The 20,556-nt window shown below is 38.9% G+C and overlaps 1 protein-coding gene across 8 annotated transcripts in view; it reads left to right on the forward strand.

The window, feature by feature from the left end:
* The window catches only part of LOC150088273 (uncharacterized), a 730,398-nt gene that overhangs the window by 299,383 nt on the left and 410,459 nt on the right, over nt 1-20,556 (forward strand). The window contains exon 1 of one of the 8 annotated variants that reach the window (XM_090369434.1): nt 2,957-3,214. The exons of the other annotated variants lie outside the window; for them this stretch is intronic. The gene's annotated coding sequence lies outside the window, so the exon portion shown is untranslated. Of the gene's footprint in view, nt 1-2,956; nt 3,215-20,556 lie in introns of those variants that run through there. 8 annotated transcript variants of the gene reach the window in all.

Below are 20,556 nucleotides of genomic sequence, written 5' to 3' on the forward strand. Positions count from 1 at the left end.
TATATCAAGCTTAATGTCCAAGTTTGCAGACGATACCAAGGTTGGTAGGGTTGTTAAAGACACTACTGATACTATTCTGCTGCAACAGGATCTGGAAAGGTTGAGCAGATGGGCTGAGAGGTGGCAAATGAAATTTAACATTGACAAATGTAAAGTACTACATATGGGAAACAGCAACCCAAATCAACGTATCAACTCTGTGGTACTACACTGACAGTGGTAGAGAATGAAAAGGACCTGGGGGTAATTGTGCAGGTAGATATGAAGTTCTCTGAGTAGTACAGATGGGCTGCAAGAGTAGCTCATGTTGTCTTGTCAATGATATACAGGAATTTTTATAACAGGGATAAGGAGGTGATTATTCCCTTTGTATAAGGCAATGGTCAGGCTTCACCTTGAGTACTGTATACAGGTCTGGAGGCCTCATTTTAAGAAGGTGTAGATCTGCTGGAACGAGTACAGAGAAGGACAACAAGATTAGTGAATGGAACAAAGGTTGCTCTTACGAAGAAATGGTTCAGTTTTGCAAATTACAGTGCCTGGAGACTAGGAACTGGCGAGGTGATCTGATAGAGGTGTCTAAAGCTTTGAATGGTTTGAGCATGCTCAATGCCGATGGCATACTTCCTCTTGCTCAGAATAATCACCTGAGAGGGCATAAATTTAGATTGAGGAAAGACAGAAGTAGGATAGATGTGCGGAAATTTCCCTTTAGCCAGCGGGTAGTTGGTTGGTGGAACAGACTTCCATCTCTTTTTGTGGAAGTTGACAGCCTAAATAAATTTAAGGCTCAGCTGGACAAGTATTTGAGCGAACGGAGGGGTGAAATGGAAGTGTTTTTTTTTTTGGCTGATGCTGCATAAGCTTGCTTTCTTGCATCATATGCCTCTATTAATACCGCCAACTCTTAAACTACCTAGAAACCGTCCGTCTGTTCAACTTTCGCCAGTATGGATTCCGTCAGTGTCGATCCACTGGTAATATTCTGGCTTATTTTACTCACTTATGGACAAATTCAATGGAAAAGTTCGGTGAAACACAAGCAGTTGCCCTTGACATCTCAAAGGCTTTCGATCGTGTTTGGCATAAAGTTCTTCTAAACAAGCTTTCATCTTATGGTTTGCGAACTGTTTTTTGTAATTGGTTATCCAGTTTTCTCTGACCGCTCGCTCAATGTGATGGTAGATGGCTCTCTTGTCTTCTAATTTCCCCACTAATGCTGGTGTTCTACAAGGTTCAGCTCTTTGCCCCAATCTTTTCCTGTTGTATGTTAATGACCTTCTTCCATTTCTGGAAATCCTATCTATAGTTTTGCTGATGCTAGCACATTGCATTCCGATTTCTAGTTTGAGAAACCTTGTCCTGCTCAATCAGTTTGAACCTTTCGAATATCCGCTACCAATTCCTTAATTGCCGATATCCAAGTAATTCTCCAGTGGGGCAAAGACAACTTAGTTGATTTCAATGCCTTTAAAAGTCAGTGCTTTCTTATATCTCACAAAAAGGATTCTTCTGCTCCTATGCTTATCTTTTGTGACACTGCGATTTCTAGACAAAATGATATATCTGTTTTGGGAATTACTCTGACTTGTAATCTCTCTTGGCACAAGCACATTACAAATATTGTTTCCTCTGCATCTAAAAAACTTGGTTTTCTCTTTCGCTCTCGGCTTTACGTTTCTTCCGAAATGCTGTTTACTCTGTACAAATTGCAAATTCGCCTTACCTTGGAATATTGTTCCCTCAACTGGGACGGTGCCCCCAAAACCTCTCTGAGGCTTCTTCCGGATACTTCCATGGGCACTGTTCTGAATTGGCATTTATAATTCACGCTCTCTCTTTCAAAACAGTCCGAATACATGCCGCCACCAACCAACATCAATTTACTGTCTAATTTCAAACTTACAGCACCAAATTTCTATCAGAACCAAGTTTCCATCTTCATTTATTCATTCAGCTTCCGCTTTCTAGAACAACGTTGCTTCACACGTATTATCTGAAAATTACAGTCTACAGAAGGTCAAGTTTAATGTCAACAGATATCTTCTTTCGTCTTCTCTATCTCCGACCCAAGCACGGACTAAGTATTATAGGTTCGAATACGTCTCGTGTTTGGGGTTTTCATTAAAAGAAAAAAAACATTTATTATGTATATTATTGTTTTTCTGAACTAAACCTAACCGACTAAAGCCCTTCTGGACTTGGTCGGTTAGGGTAAGCCGTTGACTGTGATTATTTATGTAAATGTTTTGAGCAATGACTGTGATGTTTGTGGTAATGAGTGTGAAACAATATGTATTTTATATTATTTGCTGCCGGTTTGATTATAGTGTGCAATGAAGCTGGTCTGGTCTGGTTATAGACTCACATAATGGATTTAATATATTATGGACTGAAGTGGACGTTATAATTCAGTCATTCCTGAAAGTTCTTAGAGGAAATTATATATTATTTCAAAGGATGACCTCATCTTTGCACATTATCCATAAATTCAGCCTACCTACATACGGTATTTAAAACTTTTCTGTTTGCTTTGTGAATAACAAGCAGAAAAGTTTGAAATACCATATGTAGGTAAGCCGAATTTATGGATAATGTACAAAGATGGGTCATCCTTTGAAATAAACAATATATTTTCCTCTAATAACTTTCTGTTTGCTACTGGAACTGCTATTTGAAGTGATTTTTTTTTCAACTAGAAACCGCGCCAATTTTGGGAGAACGACAGAAATGGGATATGCAAATAATTTTCTTTGTTTATATTATTAAATCGACCGAAGTAATTAAGGAAAAATAATGTTGTCCGATGAGTCGGTTACTGTTTTAGCACGTGATTTCTCACGAATGGAGGTCACCGCCGCCCAGTTTCCAGTACGCAAGCGCTGTTTAGAGAAGTTTGCATGTAGAAGTATAGCGCATGAGCATCTGTTGCTGCATCCGGGCTCTGCACCATTATCCTCCTACTCCGAGTCTGCATCTCAGTTTTTGACCGGTGTTTGTGAAGATCTGGTGTTTTCTATGCATAAGTTTAACTCTTTTGTCAAACGGGACATACTGTATGTTATAATGGAATGGCTAATGTGACAGTATTATCAACCTTAATGCAGGACTTTCGGATATGGGAAAAGAAACGAAATATATTTTTTTGTCATTTTCAGAGTAGCACGATGACGAGATGTAAGTCTCCTTCAGGAATGACATCCCTTGACTTTCGGTATGTGTTTTGTAGGTTTACATTTTTTTTTTTTTTTTTTTTTTTTTTGTGTTCGTGTGTGCGCGCCCACGCACCCACTCTATAACAATAATCGAACAGAATAGTGCTTCGTGAAATTTTGTTGGAAACGCATTGGGCTGATAATTTGCGATTTCTGGATGAAATCAGAAATATCTTTAAGATAAAAGGTATCTCAAAGATATTTGAGAGGAGAAACTTTATGCTGTAGTTTTGATATTAATTAAAAGTTAATGATGTTACACAACGCAGAACATATTATTCCGAATTTTATAGTATGTAATCGAATGGTTTTATTTTATTTATTTTCAAACGTAGTCCTGAGGAACTGAAATTCACAAAAAAAAAAAAATAAATAAATAAAATAAATAAATAAAGGTTAGGTTTTACAATCTGGTGCTCCTTCCGATTAGCATAAAAAAATAGATCAGTTATTGAAGTAGACTCTTCCGATTGATATCGTTGCGAGTAGCATAAAAAAATAAATCAAGAGTTATTCAAGTATTCTCTTCTGATTGATATTGTTGCGAGTAGCATAAAAAAATAAATCAGAATTGTTCACGTAGACTATTATTAGTGTACAATGCGATTAACCCATGATAAGTACTTTCAAAAAAAAATTATGAAACCCTACACACGAAAGGCATCGAAACCTATTGTATTTAGTACCGTGGATGGTGGGAAGGATGGCAGAAGCATTGCTCTAGAGACTAAACATGAGTTCTACCACTTCAAGCCTCCAATAAGCAAAGTGGTGGTATTATATTATTATTATTAATGTTATGTTATATTAATACTGGTACTGGTACTACCATGTTGGAGGACTTGGGGGTTTCCAGAAAACAACATCTGTTTCAACAAGTTTAAGCCTCCAATGAGCAAAGTGGTGGTATTGCACCATTCGATAAGAGTCCTCTACTGCCTAATGCTAAAATTATTACTAGTAAGTATAAGTATTATATTATAGTATTGTAGTTTATCGGTGTTATTTTATATTATTGTTAGTACTAGTAGTACCATGAATGGGTTGAAGGAGATGGGGGAAGACAAGACTGGAATACAAAGTTATTATTATTAGCCATTTTTTTTTATTATTATTATTAGCCATATGGTGCAAGGAAGCCTGAGGCTTATGCTGCACCAGCCAAAAAAATTTCCAAGTTACCCAGAGAGAGAAAGACAGAGAAGTAGAAAGGAATCACCAAGAAAGAGAAGAATAATGATATCCAGCTCAGGACTCTGGGTGTGCCAAGCCCATACTCACCAGATGTGAGCCCCTGGGATAGTGCAATAGTCATCAACTCAAGGTGCTAGTCATCACAAAAATGATGATTGTCTTTAGACAGTGATGAAATAAAACTGGATTCAAGGTCTGTGAAGGTCATCACCAGTTTTCTTATTCAATTATCCAGAAAGATTTTTCTCTCTTCTTGGTAGAACCTTTCTGTATATGTTTATACACAGTAGCATTTAAGTAGATTCTGTATCTTGAGTATATAGTCTTCTGTATTCATAATAGCTGTGGTGTTGCCCTTGTCTGATTTAGAAATATGGAACTCCTTGTCATTTCTGATATTGATGATATCTTCCTTTTTCAGCCAGGAGATTACTAAGCTCAAAAAATTCATCAAACTAGAAAGCTTGGACATATTCTGGTGTTTTTGATGAATTCTGTTATAATCAGAATCCTTGTGAATGTGCAATTCCCTAATACTGATGGCATGTTAGCATTAGCAAAGACACATCATGCAAGAAAGCAAGCTTATATAGCATCAGCCAAAAAAAAAACAAAAAACCCCTTATTTTACCCGTCCACTCGCTCCAAATGTTTGTCAAGTTCTGCCTTGAATCTATTTAAGCTATCAACTTCTACAACGACAGATGGAAGTTTGTTCCAGCAATCAACCACCCGCTGGCTAAAGGCAAACTTCCGCACATCTATCTTACAACTGTCTTTCCTCAATTTGAATTTATGCCCTCTCAGGCGATTATTCTGAGCAAGGGGAAGAATCCCATCCGTATTGAGCATGCTGCTCAAACCATTCAAGGCTTTATACACCTCAATCAGATCACCTCACAGGTGCTTAGTCTCCAGACACTGTAATTTGAAAAACTTAAGCCTTTCTTCGTAAGAGCAACCCTCTGTTCCATTCACTAATCTTGTTGCCTTCTCTGTACTCGTTCCAACAGCTCTACATCCTTCTTAAAATGAGGCCTCCAGACCTGTATATAGTACTCAAGGTGTGGCTTGACCATTGCCTTATACAAGGACATAATCACCTCCTTATCCCTGCTAGAAAAATTCTTGTATATCATTGACAAGACACCATAAGCTACTCTTGCAGACTGTCTGCACTGCTCAGAAAACTTCATATCTGCCTGCACAATTACCCCCAGGTTCTTTTTATTCTCTACCACTGTCAGTGTGGTACCACAGAGTTGATACGTTACTCTGGGATTACTGCTTCCCTTATGTAGTACTTTACATTTGTCAATGTTAAACTTCATATGCCACCCCTCAGCCCATCTGCTCAACTTTTCTAGATCCTGTTGATGCAGTGTACTGTCATTAGTGTCATTAACAACCCTGCCAACCTTCGTATCATCTGCAAACTTGGACATTAAGCCTGATATACCATCATCAATATCATTTATAAATACAGAAAATAACAATGGACCCAACACTGAACCCTGAGGGACTAATAACAACTAATAACATTAGTCCACGAAGAGCAATGTCCATTGATTACCACTCTCTGTCTTCTACCACTCAACTATCTCTTTATCCATAGCAGCAATGAGGCCTGACGTAGCCAAGTGGTCAGGAGCGAGAGTGTATAGCACGCGTTCCTTGAGTGTACCGGGGTTCAAGCCCGTGACTACTAAATACTGTACGATAAATATTTGTATTGACGATTTATTGTAAACTCTACTGACTTGGTTGTCATGCCGGAGTATAAACAGAAAATAAATTTATTTAATTTGCCTCCAATGCCACACTGCTCCAATTTGTACAGTAGTCTTCCATGTGCAACAGTATCAAAAGCTTTGCTAAGATCCAAGTATATGATATTAAAATTATTTTTAGCATCCGGTTCCTTTGTGACCACATCACATTATGCAATCAAATTGGTCAGACAAGGCTTCCCTTTAACAAACCCATGCTGTGTCGGAGTTATAATTGAAGTCTTTTCTAGATGATCCTGCAATGCTTCTGTAACCAGTGCCTCCATTAATTTCCCTGGAACAGAAGTTAAACTAACAGGTCTGTAATTACCTGTGTCTCCCTTTGATCCTCCTTTGTGGATTGGGGTCACATTTGCACATCTCCTCTGAGTCCAGAGAAGCTCTCATAATTATGGCTAAGGGTTTGCTTACTTCCTTTGTCGCCTCCTTTAATATAACTGGATAGATTCCATCCACCCCTGTTGCTGTCTTGTGTTTATCTTCAACAATTTCTCCTTCCCCCCTTACTCTCAGTTATTACAAGGTTATCAAGCTTATTGCCAGAGTTGAATACACCTCTGGCATTCCCTTCCCTGAATAACTCCTCATGTGTGAATGTCGATGCAAAATATTCACTTAGTTTGTTAGCTACATGAGCAGGCTAATCAACAGTTGAACCATCGATATCCAGTGGACCAATCTGATTCAACACCTTCCTTCTAGAGTGTACATAAGTAAAGAAATCTTTGCTGTTTTTCTTTGCATCCTTTGCCAAAGATTTCTCGTAATCTGGCTTCACCTACCTAACCTCCTTTGTAACTTGGTTACAGACTCTTATATCTATCATAGGCTTCTGTGTCATATGTTAATTTATATTTGAAAATGAAATGCATAAGGCATAATTCTTATGGGTTTTGGTAATTAACTATATAGTATCGGTGTAAATACACCATACCCATAAATTTGAACTACATAAGTAGTGTAGAAGGCATCGGTTCGATGCCTTCTACTTCATCATGATGAAGCCCAATAGCTTCGAAACAATCGTCTGGGTGGTGGTATCCTCTGAAAATAAATAACAGTAGTCTTCTCTACTATAGAAGGGTTATTTATTTGAAGTAGTGCAATACCACTATCTCGTTGTGAAGGCAATCACAATATGAAATACAATCAAAACGATGCCTTCTACGCTACTTACGTAGTTCAAATTTATGGGTTAACTATGGTGTACTTACACAGATACTATATAGTTAATTACCAGAATCCATAAGAATTATGCCTTTTGCATTTCATTTTCAAATTATATTTTTACCAACACCCTTTGGACTCTCTCATATTGTGTATATAACTTCGCAACCGTGATGGCATGTTGTATTACCAGGGTACCTGCCCATCCACTGATGATGAAGCGCAATAGAGGGGGAACAGGTATCAATTTTGTCAGGCGGTAAAAAAGATTGCAAAACACTTTCGGAGTCTGATTCGGATTCAGATGGCATACAGACAAGGGAATACGAAGGAATAGAATGGTTAAATGTAGTAGGAAACACAAAAGAATACAGGGAATATAGGCGAAGCTTGGTGGAAATTGTTAAAACTCGAGGAGAACCGATTTTTCTTTGGAATGAAAATGAGGAGGGTGAAGTAGTAAATATACAGTTCGCTTGGGGAGATTTCGTTATTTCTAATATTAGAAACAAGAATGTTGGAGATCTCACTGTGTTGCCCACCAACAAATTAAAGTTAAATGCTGAACATAGGAATATCTTAGCAGAAGTTCTAGTAAAGTTCTGCTCATAATGTCCAAAATAGCATTTATGTCGTTAAATGTACAGGGTCTGAGAGTGGTTAACAAACAAAGGATGATATAGCAAATTATGATGAACATGGGGGTGAAGATTTGGTTTCTACAAGAAACCCACTTCACAAGTTTAGCAGACATCCAGCAGTTTCAAAGCAGATACTGGTTGTTAGGATTTTGGAGTTTTTGGGAGAAATTGATCTGCAGGGGCGGGAATAGTAGTGGTTCCTCCAATTTTAGGGACTGTATGATTGGTGGGTAGGGATACAGAAGGTCGGGTTGTGGCAGTGGATTGGAGTTATGGGGGGCACACAATTAGACTAATTTGTGTCTATAGTCCAAATTCCACTTTAGAAAGGAAAACTCTGTTTCAGGGACTGGGCAACTATATGGGGGGGGGGGGACTGGAACTGCGTTCCTGACCCCATTATGGACAAAATTCTGGGGGGTACCCGGCATTGTGGTACAGGGGGGGGTTCGTGAATTAATCGAGGTTTCTACTAAATGGGACTTGGTAGATGTCTGGAGGGAAAAAAATCCGGGGAAACGAGCGGCCACCAGAATAGCCAATAATATAGGAACTAGGATAGATCACACTTATGCAACGAGTCAGTTGAAGGATAAGATGACAATGATACGGCATGTGAAATTTGTGGGAGGTCGACAAGTTTCAGATCACATGGTAGTAATGTGGAAAGGAGATTTATTTACAAACGTTAGTCTGGGAAAAGGCTATTGGAAGCTCAACCCAGCAGTTCTGGAGAGAGAGGATTGGGACTTTACAACAGTTATTAAAAAGATAGTAGAGCAAGGTGGAAATGAGTGGGAAATGTGGACGAAAATTAAAGAAAGTGCTAAACCATTTTATTACTCAAAAATTAAGGAAAGAAACGAACAACGCAGAAATAGACTGAAAGATCTCTTACAAGAAAAAAGAATTTACCAACGGTGTGGGGATGAAAGGGCAACAGCAGAAGTACAAGCGATTATTGACGGTATAATATTGGAAGAAGAGAAAGAAAAGGTGCAATAAATACAGCTGAAATTTAGGGAGGCTGATAGTCCTTCAGCTGCGTTTTACCAAAGAATACTAAGGCTAAACAATTTAGCCAAAACAGTTCAGGAAATTAAAGACGATGACAACACACATTCAACAATGCTAACTATTATGAATAGTTTTGTAAATTACTATGAAAAAGAGCTTGTTTTGCAGAAAAAAGAGAGAGACAACTCCATTTGGACGATTGGACAATTCACACCTGAGCAAAAAGCATTACAGGACAGGGAAATAATTATGGGAGATCTAACTATGGCTCTAAAATTATGTAAATTACGACGCGTGCCGGGACCGGATGGTTTGGGGGTTGAATTTTATAAGAAGTTTTGGAACTTGTTAGCGCCTATTCTTCTGGCGGTCTTTAACAAATTTTTTCAGGAAGGGGTTGTACCCGAAGGCTTTTTAAATGCCTATACTACTTTCATTCTGAAGCATGGACGGGATTTAATGAAAATTGGTAACTGGAGACCTATAACGTTCGCTAATTGTGACTACAAAATATTTGCAAAGATTTTGACAGCTAAGTTAAAACGCGACGTAACCCAGGTAGTTAGAAGCACACAGTGCTACGGTATACCGGTGAGGCGAATAGAATATAACCTTTGGCTATTAAAAGATATATTAGAATATCGGAAACGAAAGAGTTACAATTTAGTGTTAGCATTAGCATTAGCATTAGTAGAGGCATTTGATGCAAGAAAGCAAGCTTATGCAGCATCAGCCAAAAAAAAAAAAAAAAAAAGTAACATAAATAAATAAAAATAACCACTTCCACTTCACCCCTCTGTTCGTTCGAAATACCTGTCCAGCTGAGCCTTAAACTTATTTAGGCTATCAACTTCCACGACAAGGGATGGAAGTCTGTTCCACCCACCAACCACCCGCTGGCTAAAGGCAAATTTCCGCACATCTATCCTACATCTGTCTTTCCTCAATTTGAATTTATGCCCTCTCAGGTGATTTTTCTGAGCTAGAGGAAGAATCCCATCAGCATTGAGCATGCTCAAACCATTCAAGGCTTTGTACACCTCTATCAGATCACCCCGCTGGTGCCTAGTTTCCAGACACTGTAATTTGCAAAACTTAAGCCTTTCTTCGTAAGAGAACCCCTTTGTCCCATTCACCAATCTAGTTGCCCTTCTCTGTACTCGTTCCAGCAGCTCTACATCCTTCCTGAAATGAGGCCTCCAGGCCTGTATACAGTACTCTAGGTGTGGCCTGACCATTGCCTTATACAAGGGAATAATCACCTCCTTATCCCTGCTAGAAAAATTCCTATATATCATTGACAATACACCATGAGCTACTCTTGCAGCTCGTCTGCACTGCTCAGAGAACTTCATATCTGCCTGCACCACCACCCCCAGGTCCCTTTCATTCTCTACCACTGTCAGTGTAGTACCACAGAGTTGATACGTTGCTCTGGGGTTGCTGTTTCCCATATGTAGTACTTTACATTTGTCAATGTTAAACTTCATTTGCCACCTCGAAGCCCATCTGCTCAACCTTTCCAAATCCTGTTGCAGCAGCATAGTGTCAGTAGTGTCCTTGACAACCCTGCCAACCTTCGTATCGTCTGCAAACTTGGACATTAAGCCTGATATACCATCATCAATATCATTTATAAATACAGAAAACAATAAAGGCCCCAATACTGAACCCTGAGGGACTCCACTAATAACATTAGTCCACGATGAGCAGTGTCCATTGATTACCACTCTCTGTCTTCTCCCCCTCAACCACCCCTTTATCCATAGCAGCAACTTGCCTCCAATGCCACACTGCTCCAATTTGTGCAGCAGTCTTCCATGTGCAACAGTATCAAAAGCCTTTCTAAGATCCAAGTATATAATATCAAAGTTATTCCCTGCATCCAGTTCTTTTGTGACTGCATCATAGTATCCAATCAAATTGGTCAGGCAAGACTTCCCCTTAACAAAACCATGCTGTGTCCTAGCTATAACTGAAGTCTTGTCTAGATGATCCTGCAGTGCTTCTTTCACCAGTGCCTCCATTAATTTTCCGGGAACAGAAGTTAAACTCACAGGTCTATAATTACTTGTGTCAGCCTTTGATCCCCCTTTGTGAATTGGGGTCACATTTGCACATCTCCAGTCAATGGGTACCTCCCCTGAGTCCAAGGAAGCTCTCATAATTATGGCTAAGGGTTTGCTTACCTCCTTTGCTGCCTCCTTTAATATAACTGGATAGATCCCATCCACCCCAGGTGCCTTTCTTGTGTTTATCTTCAACAATTTCTCCTCCACTTTGCTCTCAGTTATTACAAGATTCTCTAGCTTACTGCTAGAGTTGAATACACCTCTGGCATTCCCCTCGCTGAATAACTCCTCATGTGTGAATGTCGATGCAAAATATTCATTTAGTTTGTTAGCTACCCGAGCAGGGTCATCAACAGTTGACCCATCGATCTCAAGTGGACCAATCTGATTCATCCCCTTCCTTCTAGAGTTTACATAAGTAAAGAACTCTTTGCTGTTTTTCTTCGCATCCCTTGCCAAGGATCTCTCGTAATCTGCCTTCGCCTGCCTAACCTCCTTTGTAACTTGGTTACAGATCAACTTGTATCTATCATAGGCGTCCGTGTCACGTGTTAATTTGTATGTATCCCATGCATTTTTCTTCTCTGCCATATGCCTCATTAGTTCATCTGACAACCATTTAGGCCTAAACCTTGAACAATATTTCTTAGTTGGTATGTAAAGCCTAGTAGCTTCCACGATAAGTTCTTTGAATGCTTCCCATTTTGAATTTGCTGTTGGCAATATCATCAGTTGATCCCACTGTATAGAATTTAAATACTGTCTCAGTCCATTGTAGTCGCCTTTACGAAAGCAATACCCCTTCCCTTTACCCCTAATGGTAGTTACCTCTTTGAGTAACTCCCACTTCAGCACACTGTGATCACTGCCACCAAGTGGTTCATTTATCTGCAGATTCTTAATGCATGAAGAATCACTACTGATAATCAAATCAAGAGTATTACTCCCTCTAGTTGCCTCCCGAACATGCTGATGTAGAAAACAATCATCCAATAAATCCACAAAAGCCTTGCTACTGTGTGAGTGACCAGCCCCCAAATTCCAGTCAATATCTGGGAAATTAAAATCCCCCATTATAAGGCTCTCTGATTTACTGGCCCACTCTATTTCTCCGAACAGTTTCTTATTATACTCATCAGAGTCATTAGGCCTATAGCACACTCCTACTCTCAATTTTGATCTCCCAATGCTTATGTCACACCAAACTGACTCGACATTGCACTGTCCAGCGATGTCGACTGGCTTCACTTCCTTGGATTTTATGTGTTTTTTAACTAATAGCATAACCCCTCCTCCCTTCCTATCCTGTCTATCCTTTCTGTAGACATTGTACTCCCCAAATTCCAGTTCTGCATTTCTTATATCTGTGTGACACCACGTCTCTGAAATCCCCACAATATCTGCCTTTGATGTTTTGAGCAATACCTCAAATTCATCAAATTTATTTACTAAACTCCTAGCATTGGTGTACACACAAGTATACATGCACCTGTTCTTTTTCTTAGCTACCCTAACACAACCCATGTGTTTACTTGTACCCCAATGATTCCCAGCAGTCTCTGAAATATCCTGCGTCTTATTTTCCAGGCTGCGGCTCATTCCAATAGAAGCAGTGCAAGAATCACTTTCACCTCTGCCAGTGGCTACTGTTAATCTATTAGTCCTTGTATCCCCCCAATCTAGCAGTTTTCCGACCCACCTAACATTGCCTCGATAGCATCAGCAAACATTCTTGCACCCTTTCTATTTAAGTGTATCCCATCCCTGTAGAAGCAGTCTCTCCTGTTAACAAGTACAGACCAGGCTGAAAAAAATTCTACCCCTTGAGCCCTGCACAATCTTTCCAGGGCCGAATTGATTGACAGGGCTCTCATCATATACTCCCTCCTATCGTGTCTGGGCAGAATTGCAGACACTTTCAATTTCAACCCTATGTTAGTAGCAATCGACCTAGAAAAGGCTTTCGATAGAATCAACCACGACTACCTTTTCTATAATTAAAGATACGAACATAGGATCTCTGTTGTTTACAGTCCTGAGAAATCTATATACACATAGTAGCACACGACTTTTGATAAATGGAGAAATTTCGAAAAACATTAAAATTGATAGGGGAGTAAAACAAGGATGTCCGCTTAGTCCTTTGTTATTTCCATTAGCACTGGAACCACTACTGGGAAGAATAGACAGAACTGAGACCATTCAGGGGATACCGTTGCCAAAGCCGGCAGAGGCAGTGTAAATGTATAGTTTATGCCGATGATGTTACCGCCACTCTCACTACGAGTTATGCGGTGGAAGAATTTATGTCACTCGTTACTTCTTTTGGTAAAAAGTCGGGGTTAAACATAAACGAAGATAAAATTAGGATCAAATTGTTAGGGGAATGGGTACATCGGCCTTTACCACAACGAGAAGTGGAGTCGGATAAATCGATTTAAATATTGGGAGTTCCGTTTAGAGAAAGTCCCATGCTACCTGTAGAAGGGCTCACCACTAAAATATGGGAAACATTAAAAGAGTGGGAAGTGGGACAATTTTCTTTTGAGAACAATCCATTATTGTTAGAACCGTAATTCTTCCTAAAATCTTATACATGGTGTTTATAACAGGAATCACAGCTAGGACAATGAGACGATTTTACGTTCCAACATTTCACTTTCTATGGGGAGGAAAACGACAAGAGATAGCGCAGAAATTTTTATTTTTACTGTGGGAAGATGGGAGAATAAGTATTCCAAAAATTAATTTGAGGTGTAGCTGTAAGAGACTGCTGGATGTGGCTAATATGGTGCAATCCAACCATTTAGTAGCGGTACTGATAAAATATTTTATGGGATTTAATACAGCCTTAATTAAAGGCGGCAATTATCTAGGACCAAAAGCAGAGACAATTCCTATATATTACAAAAAAATTCAGGATATGTGCACACAGTTAAGGGAGAAAGATATAGATGCTTTTAAGGGTGGTTTAAAACGACTCTACTGGGCACTGTTTAACTCAGATAATCCAGGAAAGCCAAATTTAGGAAACCATAATGCGCAGTTGTTTTTTAAAAATCTAAAAATTGGCAGAAACTACCCATCGCTTTTTTTGATTTTGTGTAGAGGGTTGGTTACAGAAACATACCAGTGAACGATATCACGTATAGATTTAGTCAGACAGGTAACAGATTATGCGAATTTTGTACTGAAATTGAAACAGTGTACCATTTATTTTATTACTGTCGATTCGTGCAGGAAGTTTGGAAGAGAATTTGTAGATTTTTGAGGATAAGACAGTTCACACTGGAGGAGGTAATTTACTTGCAATTCAGTCATCCCTTGGGCAAGAAAAAAATGTTCACAATATTTTTAATTACAGAGGCAAAATATCATGTGTGGAAGCTTCGAAAACGAAAAAGGTTTGGGACCTTTACGGGATCTCTTTGGGATTTGAAACAAACAATGTCTGCTTCCATGCAAAGGTTTGTACAGTTGGAAAAATGGCGTTTAGGGTCTGATAAGTTTCTGAAAAGGTGGGGAGAGCCACCTCTTCTGTGCAGTTTGGTTGGAGATGCGGTTCATCTTAAGTACTAGTTTTAGTTATTTGGAGGGGGAAAAAAAAAAAAAAGCACCCGGGTTTTTTTTTTCGTTTATTACAAAATTCAGTTTTCTTGATAAAAATGTAGATCTCTTAGGCTCTCATCAAAACAGTTCCATGATATAGGTTTAAATTTTATAACTCATTTGTTTGCTTTAATAGACCTGGTCCAATGGGTTTTTTTTCACATTAAATTCACAATAGCTTCGAAACGATCATCTGGGTGGTGGTATCCTCTGAAAATAAATAACAGCAGTCTTCTCTACTAGAGAAGCGTTATTTTTTTGAAGTAGTGCAATACAGCTGTCTTGTGAAGGCAACCACAATTTTTGTGGTTGCCTTCAAATTTATGGGTTAACAATGGTGTATTTACACCGATACTGTATAGTTAATTTATATGTATCCCATGCATTTTTCTTCTCTGTCACATGTCTAATTAGTTCATCTGACATCCATTTTGGCCTATATCTTGAACAATATTTCTTTGTTGGTATGAAAAGCCTAGCAGCTTCCAAGATTAATACTTTGAATGCTTCCAGCGCCTCTGTAGCCAGGTGGGCAGGAGCAGCAGTGCGTAGCGCATGCTTCTTGATTAGACCGGGTTCGAGCCCGTGACCACCAAATACGGAGGATACGGAAAGGTCATGGGAATGACCACCGCATATCCCTGGAGCAATTTTAGGAGCTAATGCTCCTAAAAACCAAAATAACAAAAATAACTTTGAATGCTTCCCATTTTGAATTTGCTGTTGGTAACATCAGTTGGTTCCACTGTATAGAATTTAGATGCTGTCTCAGACCACCATAGTCACCTTTACGAAAGCAAAAACCCTTCCCTTTACTCTTGATGGTAGTTACCTCTGTGAGTAAATCCCACTTCAGCACACTGTGATCACTGCCACCTAGTGGTTCCTTTCTCTGCAGATTCTTAATGCATGAAGAATCACTACTGATAATCAGATCAAGAGTATTACTCCCTCTAGTTGCCTCCCGAACATGCTGCTGTAGAAAACAATCATCCAATAAATCCACAACAGCCTTGCTATTGTGTGAGTGACCAAATCACAAATTCCAGTGATCACAAATTCACAAAATCCGGGAAATTAAAATCCTCCATTATAAGACACTAATTTACTGGCCCACTCTATTTCTCTGCACAATTGCTCATTATTCTAATTAGATACATTAGGCCTATAACACACACCTACTCTCATTTTTCCTTTCCCAGTGCTTATGTCACACCAAACAAGGCTCAACATTGCATTGTCCACCCACATCAATTGGATGCACTTCCTTAGATTTTGTGTTTCTTAACTAACAGCATAACCCCTCCTCCCTTCCTGTCTATCCTTTCTGTACACATTGTACTCCCCAAATTCGAGTTCTGCACTTCTTATGTCTGTGTGACACCATGTCTCTGCTATTCCAACAATATCTGCCTTTGATGTCTTGACTAGCACTTCAAGCTCATTGAATTTATTAACTATACTCCTAGCATTGGTGTACATGCAAGTATACATGCACCTGTTTATACTCTTAGTTACCCTAACACAGCCCATGTATTTACTTGTTCTACTATGACTCCCAGCAGTCCTTGAAATTCCCATTGCCTTGCTTTCCGGGCTGCTGCTCAATTGCATTTCAATAGAAGAAGTGCAAAAATCACTTTTACCTCTGCCAGCGGCTACTGTTAATCTATTATTATTATTATTATTAGCTATATGGTGCAAGGAAACTTGAGGCTGGTACTGCACCAGCCAAAAAAATTCCCGAGTTACCCTGAGACAGTGAGAGAGAGTTGAAATAGAAGGGAATCACCAAGAAAGAGAAGAATGATGATATCCAGCTCAGTACCCTGGGTGTGCCAACCCCATATTCACCAGATGTATTAATCCATCCAAGCTAGCAGTTTCTGACCCACCTAACTCTGCCTCTATAGCATCAGCAAATATTCTTGCACCCTTTCTATTTAAGTGTATCCCATCCCTGTAGAAGCAGTCCCTCCTGTTAACAAGCACAGACCAGGCTGAGAAAAATTCTACCCCTTGAGCCTTGCACAATCTCTCCAGGGCAGAATTGATCGACAAGGCCCCCATCATATACTCCCTCCTATCGTGTCTGGGCAGAATTGCAGCACTTTCAAATTCAACCCTAACTCACGGCTTTTATTCAGCATTGTCTTCTACTTGTTAAGTAATTCTGCCGGTGTTCTACTCTTAATATTATTAGTGCCAACATGTACAACAATATCACCCTTTGTGCCCTTAAAGGATGATATCTGCCCTACAACGTCATCAACCTTTGCCCCTGGCAGACATACCCAGGTCCTGTTCCATCTATCATTTTTGCCCAATATGTTTCCCGTTTCCCTGACAGTAGAGTCACCTACAACAACTAGTTCCTTTGGGACCAGTGCATTCTGACTTGGGGGTTGCCGTTGTGTTGTGTGATGTTCAATTGCAAGCTCTGGCATTGATGTGGAGCTTGATGGGCCCCTCAATTTACATCCTTCGAGGGCATTCATCCTGTCCTTCAAGCTCTCATATAAGCCCGTAACAACGCTGAGTTGGCGCCTGATTTCCTCGCACTCCTTACATCACGCGCACACACAAAGACCCTTGGCAATATCATATCCCATTCCAGATTGCCCACAAACATCAAACAAGCATTTCAATTGACTGTGATTCAGAGGACAACTGCCCCCCCTCAGTTCTTCCCTGAGCCACAGCACTTCCACTAGTTGAGCCTTTTGCTTTGCTGCTCTGGTCTGAGTCACAATTTCTATTCAAGTTCAGTAAAATTCCAATACAAAATATAACCCTAAACCTATATCCCAATGCAGTTATAACACTATATATATGTATTTCAGTATCGAATATTATCTCCGAGTTACGTTATATGACTTTCTTATCCCCTGTCAACTTATATGTATTAATTTTTGATGTAACGTTTGTGATAACTAGGTCGCTATATTTATTTAATTAATAAAGTACAATTAAATTGACAATGAAATTTAATAAGATTAATAAATTTTACTGATTAATTGATACTACTATACTCGCTATCAAGTTTTCCGTTAAAACTTATGCTATCTAGTTTTCCGTTTTAGTCCTTTTTAGTCCTGAATTTTGTATGTAAATAGGCCAGGAAGTCAAGCAACAGAATGTGTCAATGTAAGTTTGAACTTTAGGCTCTTCTTTTTGAAAGTTGTATTCTGTTTCTGTAAGCTGTCGCTGAGATTAGCTACTGCTAAAAGACATGCATAGACATACAAATTACTGACAAAATTATGTTTAATTTTGATTGGGACTTGTTTAGGTTTGTCTACCCTTTCCGTCAATTTCCTGTCTTCTCCTCTCTGAAGAGATTAGTATCTATTTTTGCTTTGACTTGATAACAAACTCAAAGTGGATTCAGAAGGCCTTGTTTTTAAATAAGGCATTAGGCATATTGAAACCTTCTGGATTATTTACAGGATTATTTTTTTTCAATAGCAGTTCAACAAACAAACTTTAAAAAAAAAACACTATTTCCCCTTTTTTTTTTGCTTTAAAAAAGTAGAAATAAAGTGTCTTGATTTTATTTATCTGTATTTATTCAGGAACTGTTGTGTTCATGTTGGCTGCAACACAATTATGTTAGTTGAATTAAGGTATATACAAATAAAACCTCAAGTTAGTCAAAGCAGGGCCTCTGAGAGGAATTTTATCAGGAGGTACAAAGTTTTTTTTCGGGCCCCCCTTCCCTTTTCCGTTAGTCATTCTGTTTTTATCCACTACGGTTTAATTCCATGAACCTGTAAGGGTATGGAAGATGAGAGAAGGGTGGAATGGAGCGCTCTGTTGATTTTATGCATTTGAGGCCTTATTCTCCTATACTCCCTCCATGATTAAAATAAAATAAAAGAAGATCAGAGAGAAGAAAGCACATTTGATTTGACTATCTTTGTTTATGCTACAATACAGATAAGGAGAAAGAATGCACATATCCGAAGACATAATTATTAGTGAAAAAAAAAAAAAAAAAAAAGGTAGATAGGCTAAGTATTTACTTTAATTAAAAAAAAAAAAAAAAGAAGGCTTTCCTGGCCTTTTTTTGTGAAAAATTTCGAATCACAGCATGAAAATTGTTCTGGCAAGGTTTGATTCAATATTTAGCCTGGCCAAATCCACAAGACGTTCCTGAGACATTGTAGACCTTAAATAATTCTTAATCAGCTTGAGTTTGCTAAATTGAGTTTCCAGAGTAACTCAGGAATTTATTTTTTGACTGGTTCCTTGCACCATATAGCCAATAATAATAATAATAATAATAAAATGACATCTCTGCAGAATTGTTAACAGTATTCTTAAGCTAACACAAACATTTGGAAACAGATCACCAAGTTTGTACTCTGTTAACAAGCTCGACAGATCTAATGGCTTTAACTGTGCATATACAAAATTTTCTTTATGTACTGGGGGTAAATGTTGCATTTATTTTCCAAAATCATCACTGTTAAGGTCAGCAGAATATTGCTCTGATAAAGATAAAGCTTTTCTCTCCTCATGGTGAGATATGCCACAAGAAATCAAATTTTTCTGCCAAATGCTTAACAGCATTCAAGCGGACAATAAATCCTGCAGACAATTAATCCTGTCTACCAAAACATAAAACACACCCTTTCTGAAGTAGGCCTCTTCTAGTGTATCGTCTGTGTCAATCATTTCCTCCAAGTTAGCATCAGGTGAGCTGTCATTATGTGGCCTTTCCCTCTTGTGTCTAACTCCACCACATCTACGGGAGTTTTATTTCTATCTTTAGGTTTGACGCAACCAATTTGGCTTCATTCCACATGCATTTCCAGTTGTTTCGAACTTTTGTCAGATCTGTGTGGAGAGTTTCTATGTTTGCTACTTCAGCATCCAGTGTGACATCTCTAGCTTGGATGACCTTGTTGCAAATATCTATGCCAGCTATTATTTTTGTACCACACAGCTGACATTAACACACAGGCAAAAGATGTCACATATAAAACTCCATGGACTTCATTTCTTGTTTTGGCTGTCAAATTTAGTTCTAGGAGGTCTTCCAGTACTAATTTAATGTCAGGCAAGTGAACTGCAAAAGGATTAACACATTCATCACGATCTGACCATCTTGTTTCAGACATACCATGAAGAGAACAACCAATACAGTTTCGTAGTAATTCCCACCGTTTAGGACTGGAACTGAACAGGTGGTACACAATTTGAATTGTTCCGAAAAAGGTTATTGCTTCAGGTATGCATTCAGCAGCATCATTTCCACATAATTTGAGTGTGTGACAACCGCAAGGTGAAAAAAATTGCTGTTGAGCCTTGTTCTTGTATTTTTGCTTGTGTGCCATTGTATTTTCTCAAGCCCATTATTGTAAGCTTGAGCTCTACAATCACTGAGAGGAATAGCATGTTCTTTCAATGTATCAGTTATCAACTGAGCAATTTCTTTCCCTCTTTTATTGCTACAATCTGCAAACTTGAGAAATCTTTCTTGAATCTCATACTGCATTTCTTTTAAAAGTACGAATCTCAAAAGAAACGTTGTTTGTTCAATATGGGAGGAATCTGGTGTGGCATCTACTATTACTGCAAAATACTTTGCAGATTGCCTCTCCAGCAAAATGTGTTGTTTCACAAGATTCGAGTATTCTGCAATAAATTCATTTTGTGAGTCAGGGGACAGATAATGAACTTGAAGACGCTCACTCCTTTTCTGTGACCCCTTTACACTTAGCACATGTTCCTGAAGGATGGGGTTCCACCTGCATAGCAGTTCAGTGAGTCCTAAAAAGTGTCCAGTGTTTGAATCACCAGTTCGATGGGATGAACCAGTAAATGCCAGACCACGTTCTCCCAA

The sequence above is a fragment of the Mastigoproctus giganteus genome, chromosome 3 (genome assembly GCF_048544385.1).
Source record: "Mastigoproctus giganteus isolate SK-2022 chromosome 3, ASM4854438v1, whole genome shotgun sequence".
NCBI lineage: Eukaryota > Metazoa > Arthropoda > Arachnida > Uropygi > Thelyphonidae > Mastigoproctus > Mastigoproctus giganteus.